The following is an 8,365-nucleotide window of genomic DNA, read 5'->3' on the forward strand; positions in this document are numbered from 1 at the left end:
GGGAAAAAGAAGCTTTTATATGCTGCAACTGAAAATGACTCATTTTAATTTAGTATTTTAAACTCTGAGGTATAAACAAAGGAACAATATTACAATATCTAAAATGTTTTTTAAACGAAAAAATGAGTGATGAGTATAAATATTACAAAGATTTCACATAAATCAGACTCACCAAGTTGTGATATGTCCCATATTAAATAACAAATCAATTCCAAATTACAGTATATTTCTGAATCCACGACCACTTCGAATTGGCCACTCACCTTTTAACAGAGTTTCGTTAAAAGGTGCATCTGCAGCAAACACTCGCATATTTCTATTAGACTATGTTAAAAATCAGATCAGATACAGATATCTATTACTAATCTTTACCAGAAGAGTTCGCTGAACCGACGAAGGTTCAAAGTTAAAATGTTAAGCGGGTATGAAGATATTTTAAAAGATTGATGCCGGTTCATGTTTCAATTCAATAAAGAAAAACTTACTATTACGTCATATGTTGCGAAAACAAGATGATACCATATTTTGGGGCCTGAAATTTTGGCGTAGAAATCTTGTCTTGAATTCATCAATATAGAGTATTATTTGTTGGGATACAAGGCACATCCTTCTGATCTGCATTTCTTGCAAATTTCACACTTAATGTGACACCCAGTAGACACCCAAATAGACATTTCCGGGGTAGTCCATAGTAGCAGTATGGAATTACAGTGTGTGAGGCAGGGAACCTATCTGAAATGTTGTTATGTCAATTATACATAACTAGTCTAGTTCACGAAACCTCGGTTTTTCTGTTCGACATACGTAGACCCCAAGTACTCCTAGTATAAACTGGATTTTGTTCTATTGTAGATCTTAATATTATGATTTTCTTTGCTAGGTTATGATAGATTTATAAATTTGAAATTTTAAATTCAAATAAAAAAAGCAATATATCAGATATGGTCACAAATTAGAAATATTCTGTAGTTCTAACTTGAATTGATGAGACCTTAGCTCAGGAATATACCACTCAAGTGTCATACGAGTAGTCCCTGGTCCGATCCTAGGCTATGGTCCATTGCTGCCGATAATATTGTATTCTTAGTTTACATGAAATCCTTTCGTATTCTCTCTCATTGTCATTCTACCACTTCCCTTCATATTCGAGCATATTCAATAGTAATTTCCGTTATGTAGGATATAGGCCATCTTCGTGAAGTGTAAAACCGAATTATATCATTTTTCATTTATAATAGAATAAATAACTCTATACGAGTTTCTTTGAATGGTATTATATGTTTAACGTATTTTGTTACTATTTATCCTCAATTTAAAACAGATATTGAGGATAAACAGTAATTGACTTCGAACAATGTGGTTTTACATTCTTACAACATTTCTTGAGATGAGTTGTCCACACTATGCAATTCATTATTCTTCTTTAAGATGATTGCAAGTAAATATAGAACGCTAGGTAAAATAGTTTGAAGTAGTTGAAAATGATACCCTGTTTGATGGAGAAATAAAGTTCCGATTTAGTGAATTCAGTTACTGAAAATGACTGAGAGCACTGGATTCAGCACAAAACGAAATAGAGAAAAAGAGGGTGTTTAGTGTCAGACGGTATAAACGATGGGAAATATGTAAGGGCAAAGTGCGAATCTAGAACGTAGGAAATGTCTAGAAATGAAATTTTAATTTGGAGACGAGTAGAATGCAATCAAAGTTGCAATGAATAGACGTATTGTCAATCATGGAGGACATATGAAAAGCCGTAATGTTGGAATTAGTGCAAGAAGAAAATACGAGAAAAAGGTACGGTGGCATATGACGCTTGACGCAAACCGTCTGTCGAAATCAGTAGTTACCAATTAAGTACGAGAGCTCTGTAAAAGGAGGTGATCCACGCTATGGCAATGTAGCAATATTGTCTTAAAAATAGAGTGATTGAGGAACGGCCACAAAACGATTCCATTTTCCAGCCAACAAATGTTCCGATTAACTCAATATTCATTTTCATGCTGCTAAAAGTGCAAATATGACTAAAAATTAGTTAAAAGTGTTAATGACTGACGTTTCTGACCTTGTATAAAGCAGATAAGACTGCTGCTCCTAGTTGATTCATGGAGAACCAATAAAGACGAACAGTTTGTGCAGAAACCGGACAATGTTGTACTTACGTGACCCTTATCCTTGATGGTTGCACGTCACCATCCTTCCAACCCAAAACTTCTACCTTGCTTGGAGATCTAGGGCCTCCCGCCCACTCGCTTGTGTGGAGCTTTGTGGTATCTAAACCTATCTTTCCTTGGGTGCAGCATTGAGTACTATAAATCCACCTCACTTAGTTTGCCTCGAATTCTGTAGGGTATTATAAACTATCTTGAGTCATTTATACCTTCCATAACCTCAACGAGAGTGAAGCTGAAGTTAGCAGTCCCAAAATTTAGTATTACATTTTTGAAATCTTGAAAATCTTAGTAATGGTTGCTACGTTGACAAGTGATAAATATATATTATATGCATTTTGAATGTATGCTTCCTAAATGTTAAAAGAGGTACATTGTCTAAAGATACACAGGTAGGAGATACATTCAAAACTTTCTTTTAAATCACCCTACGAAAGTTTGTTATTTCCAATTAAATATTTAGAACATCGAATTTTCAACAAGTATTTGGTATTCTGTTTTTAATATGTTAATCTCTACACTATTCTGTATAATTCAATACTGAAGCCAGTAACGTTCCGACAAGTCTCATTCCTATGTACCTGATCGGAAGCTGTCAATATTCATATCAAACATTGAAAAGAATGAGTAAAAGTGTAAATGAAATTTTCTTCCCTAACTACATTATTTTTAAATGCTTGATATAGTTTTTACATTGTTCACAAAAGTAAACAACAAGTAAAGTGTGAAACGTTTTGCTATTGTAACCATATTTACAGCGTTGTCACTCATTATTACTTAAACATTATTACTTTGTTATCAAAATTTTAAATTTCAAACTTTCAACATTATTTCTTTCTACATTTGAAAAGTAAGATATGTTTATTAAATATAATCTAAGGCACATAAAATTTATAATAAGCTGTAACACTTCATGATAACAATTAGTAGCTAAGAACAAATATATAGTGGACTATGATTTACCTGAAAACAATATAGATGGCCAAAAATTTTCCCCGACATATGTGTTGCAGATTTCAAAAATGTTACTCTCTATAGCACAATGTAGAATGTGGCACTAAAATTATTTGTTCTGCGATTATATGCGAATCAAGTAGAAATTTGGTCTTCGTCGATTCACCTATATAGATATTCATATGCTCACATTCTGAAGAACAGTCCATAGTAAAAAAAAAACATAAGGATTCAACTTTAAATGAATAAATTCTTTTTATGTATTAAAAAATCAGAAAGCTCCTCAATTCGGATAATTTGATACTGAAAGTACAGAAAATAAAGGGTACCAGATTGTAGCCATTCTTCTGCAATCATATTATAATTAACAATGAAACTGATTTGCTTTGAAATTACAGGTAAAATCTCCTTATTGCAGCGAAAAACGAAAAAATACCAAAAGATAATATATGTTAGTACAAGGGATAAGTTATTAGAAGAGTGGAAAGTTCCATTAAATAAGTTGGTTATTATTGCTATTATTTATTTAATTATTTATTGAGTCATATTTCTGAACATTTTCAGGATCTATGTCCTTAGGCTTGTTACCACGTTTGAGGGTTAACTTACCTCCGTGAAACCCCATATTTCGGAAAGGGAGAAGGAACAAAGGAATGAATGTGGACGAGACCTGCGACTTCTATCTTAGGCAGTATTTAACTTCCGTTTCTCCGGTGTGAATAAAGAAAACCTAGGAAAACTCTCTGTGGATGGATGACCTGAAAACGCTGTTACGTCATTCCGATTGGAATCGAACCGAAAGTCGTTCATACCAAAGGCGAGAGGTTTCAGACTCCGCTATGCTGAGTGATTTAATATTATTATAAGAAAGGCAAACATTTGTATCGGGTACAATTCTGAATACCCTTAAACAATTTCTGAAATAAGTCCTATATATATATATTTAAAATTCACACTCCGAAACCAACTTCTGCTTAGTTCCATAATATCCATTCGGAACAAGTAATTGGGTGTTCACCTATAAATTCTAGGGTCATTTGATTTATACATTATAAGGTAGGATTTAAATTTTAGCATCTTTTAGTTTAAAATCTTTTCAGCAGCGAGGTCATGTAAGACGTGCACCTACAGCTTAATGTTCTGACGTGAGATACAAACACACAAGATTCAATTGACAACCGTTACAATGCACTTTTGGGTAAAGAAAACATATCTTTTCTCTTTTTCTGAATCTTTTCTGGTGTGAAGCGACTCACTCTATACTCGAACGTAAATTCTATTATTTTCATTATGTTTGGTTTATAGCTGAAGATTTGCCACTTCAACAACTTGTATTTATTAAGATTCTCCTACATCCAAGAATTATAAACCGTGAGACTTGAAACCAAGCAATGAACTGTAGCAATACAGTTACGTATACTATTAAAAATCAAAACGTTTGAAGAAAATGTACCTAAAATATTAAGCAACGAAAAATATGTGAGTAGCAGAGATACGTACACTCAAAGACCATCAGTTCAGTATTCTTAATACTATTAGTTAAAGAATACAAAAACCACATTGAAATAATATATTTTTAACCTTCGAGTGGGCGCGAATCACGCCAAAATTCATGCGGCCGAGTTGAGAGCTTTGGGAAATATAGAGTAAACTGACAGTATCTATTAATTTTAACAGAAAAATGTATTTTTCGTGTAGGTTTCAATTATTTACATATTTCTTCACAATATTAGCACAAAAACATGACATTGAAAATTAGAACACAGAATATATTAAGTGCTTGATAGAATATTATATTTTGAATGTAGATTTGTTGAATGGAGGTACGGTATTTATGCACAATCGGATCCATTTGAATTGCATTCAACGCAAACAATAATTTTTGATGTGTGATATTGCAGGTGAAAGAGCACATACTACATTTCATTGTTGCAGATGTTAGCTCGTCGCCAGCGCTCAAAATCTATAGATGAAAAAATCTCATATCCAGTATCAGGCATTTCTTATTATGAATTACTGCCATTGATTTATTTGTATGTTTAATCACTTAAGTTACTATCACTATCAATTTCATGTTCTACGTCATCTGACATTACCTTAAGAAACCGTCACACATCATTCATCTGTAAATTTCTTCCGACATTTACCTCAGACATTTATATAATGCATGTACCTCAGACGGACAACAGAATAACACCAGCGAGGGCGCCGCGCATTTTGTGCGAAACAATTCACTTCCTTCCAATAAACAAAAATAGACCCGCGAGATGACAACAATGGCTATTAAAATATGTAACTGAAGAACTCAATGTTTTAGAATGTTCCACGAATAGAACGAAGCCACGTCTTACTCAAACTTTTGAAACAGCTGCATTTTTTAATGATATTTTTCGCACTTTTTGCATATGAGCTTGCTTTTTTGTTAATACTTAATTAAAATTAGCAAATTCAAAACAATAAAAAAGAACACAGATAATTAATGTTCAATCTATCTATATACAGCTTGTGTCCCTCCGATGACGAAGATAATTTTCTCAATTGTTTTGCAACTAATTGCCACCACAAGTGTACACACGGATGAGATTATTAGACGACAAAACATGCACATTAAGTCAGACTATCTTATCAGTCGCTGCTTGTTGACAATTATAGAGAAAACCAACCACAATAGAAGAACTTTAGTTGTGCTTCAAGAGAAAAAAATGTATTTCGCAAATCTTTTGCTGAGAAAATATGGACAATCGATTATAACACTCGAAAGTAGTGTTCAACAAAATGACCTTGCTAACAAATTTGCTGTTCTAAGAAATATAAGAGACTCTGTATATTTCTTTATTCTTTTCAAAGACGTTAACGTGTATGAAAACATGATTAATAAATCAAGAGCTCTATCGTTCTGGAATCCACGAACAAAATTAATTGCTGTCTCAGCATCTTTGAATATTACTTCAGCAGACATTCGTAAACTGTTCAAACATTCTTTCGAGAATGATATCTTTAATATCATAGCAGTCGTTTTTGGTCGAGAAGTTCAGTCTCTAAATATATATACCTATTTCCCTTTTGTCGATAGTTGTGATTCACATGTTAAGGAGTCTCTTGTAGACGTGTATCAATTTAAAAAACTTAGTCGTAATGGAGATTTGTTTCCGTTTAAAGCAAAGAACTCACACCAGTGTCCATTATCAATCACTTGTTCAAAATCTAGACTTAAATATTTATCTAAGAAAGATTCGGAAGGTGAACTCACCATAAGAGAAAAAAGTTGGAAGTTAATGGAAATTTTAGCACAGAAACGGAATTTCACTTTACGTTTAAACGAGTATGACGAAACCGAAGATGAGAAGGCTGAAAAAGAATTAATGTCTGGATTATACGAGGTAGATATGACAATTTACAACTGCTTACCAGATAAATGCTTGAATTTGGAATGTGCACATGTAAGTGATCTAGTTGAAGGTGTTTTCACTGTTCCTGCTCAAGAAAACTACCCTCAGTGGATGAATGTATATTTCCCATTTAGGCCTAGCATTTGGATATCAACATTTTGCGCCTACATACTTACCTCTATTACTACAAGCCTTGTACTAAATAAGATTTTACGAAGAAGGACTTCGTGGCATTTGACATTACTTAATAATCTGTCCATTCTCTTAGGAATATCCACCAAACCACCCGAAAATATCCCAATAATTAGAGCGATGTTCTTGTTATGGGCTCTTCCTGCATTTGTGATCCTGAACTCTTACAGTGCAAAGTTGTTTGGTTTTATGACTATTCCAAAGAAGTATCCACCCATTGATACTTTGCAAGAAATAGTGGAATCTGGAATTATAGTTGGCGGCTTACATGGACATGAGAGTTTATTTAATTCCTCATCTTTTGTACAGAAAACAATATATGATAACTATGTTCCAGTGTCTACAGTCTCTGAGGGATTCGAGAGAATAATCAAAACCAAGAATTATGCTTTCTTTTCTGGTAAATCCTACTCTGAATCTTTGAAGTACAACCAATCCTTTGTTGATTTGAGAGGACGTCCCTTGTTGCATATAGTTTCAGAAAAGGTTTTCGTTTTTCCTGCTTGTTTTTATTTTAAAAGAGGATCACCATTTGTAGAGGTTTTTAGTCACATAAGAAATAGATGCTATTTTACTGGTCTAACTGGAAACTGGCACAATGATGTACTGTTTTCTCTTTCTCTCACTGGACCTACAAGATTAGAAGAAGGCAGTCGAAAACCGTTTGGTATTAATGATATGTTTGGCGCATTCTTGTTACTATCTTTTGGATTGCTAGTAGGTTTGATTATATTTATATTTGAAGTTTTGTACCACGGCAGAAAAAGGAGAAGAATTATGAAACTGTGTAGTACATAAAAGAAGCCTGACAGTAGAACATCATTGGATTCAATTATCATTTTCTAATATCTATTCATTGCCACGCATTTGGAATAATAATTAATATATAGTTTGCTTCGCTCATTTGGTTGTGTATATTTTTCTAAACTTTCTATTACAATATATACAGGTAAACCAATCTATGTGTTGCAATCGAATGTGACTGTTTTCTTTATAGAAGCATTATTGATCTTTGTTTCTTGATTTCGGCTAATTTTTGTAACTGAACTAGGCTAATTATTGTAACACTACGTCAGTCAAACAAATACTGAGATTTACTGGCATGAGACTCACAAAGATTTATAAAATCTTTCACTATTAAAGAATTTTATATTTGTGTAAGTTCTGGATAATGAATAGCTGGACATTTTATGATTTATTCAGTGACCACAACGTGATAAGAAGAGAATCGTGGGAACAGTAATGCATCTTTTAAGCATATGTACTTTTATTAATCTTTAATGAACGTTTGTAATAACAATGTACTGAAAAAGTAAGGTAATTCTCAATGGAGTATCTGGGATATCTACCGCACAGTGTGTCACTGAAGCCTTTAGAATGACAGGAAGCAATAAAGTGACGTTTGTTAATTCTGCTTCAAATTTTGAAATGAGACTGCTTGTATTTTTAGGAAGAACCATTGAGTTTCTCAAAGATATCAAAGTGATTCATTTTATTTACTTTGTTCAGATTATTACGAAACTTGTCTGAACATTTATATTAGCTTTTGGATTAATAAAGACTATTTTATGTTCTTCAGAATACATGAATTTCTAGTTTGTAACAATTTCAACTACAAATGCTCCATCTTTAACCTACTGAGTATTGTGATTCCTTAAT

The sequence above is a fragment of the Thermobia domestica genome, chromosome 14 (assembly GCF_964235325.1).
Source record: "Thermobia domestica chromosome 14, izTheDome1.hap1.1, whole genome shotgun sequence".
In the NCBI taxonomy this organism is placed as follows: domain Eukaryota; kingdom Metazoa; phylum Arthropoda; class Insecta; order Zygentoma; family Lepismatidae; genus Thermobia; species Thermobia domestica.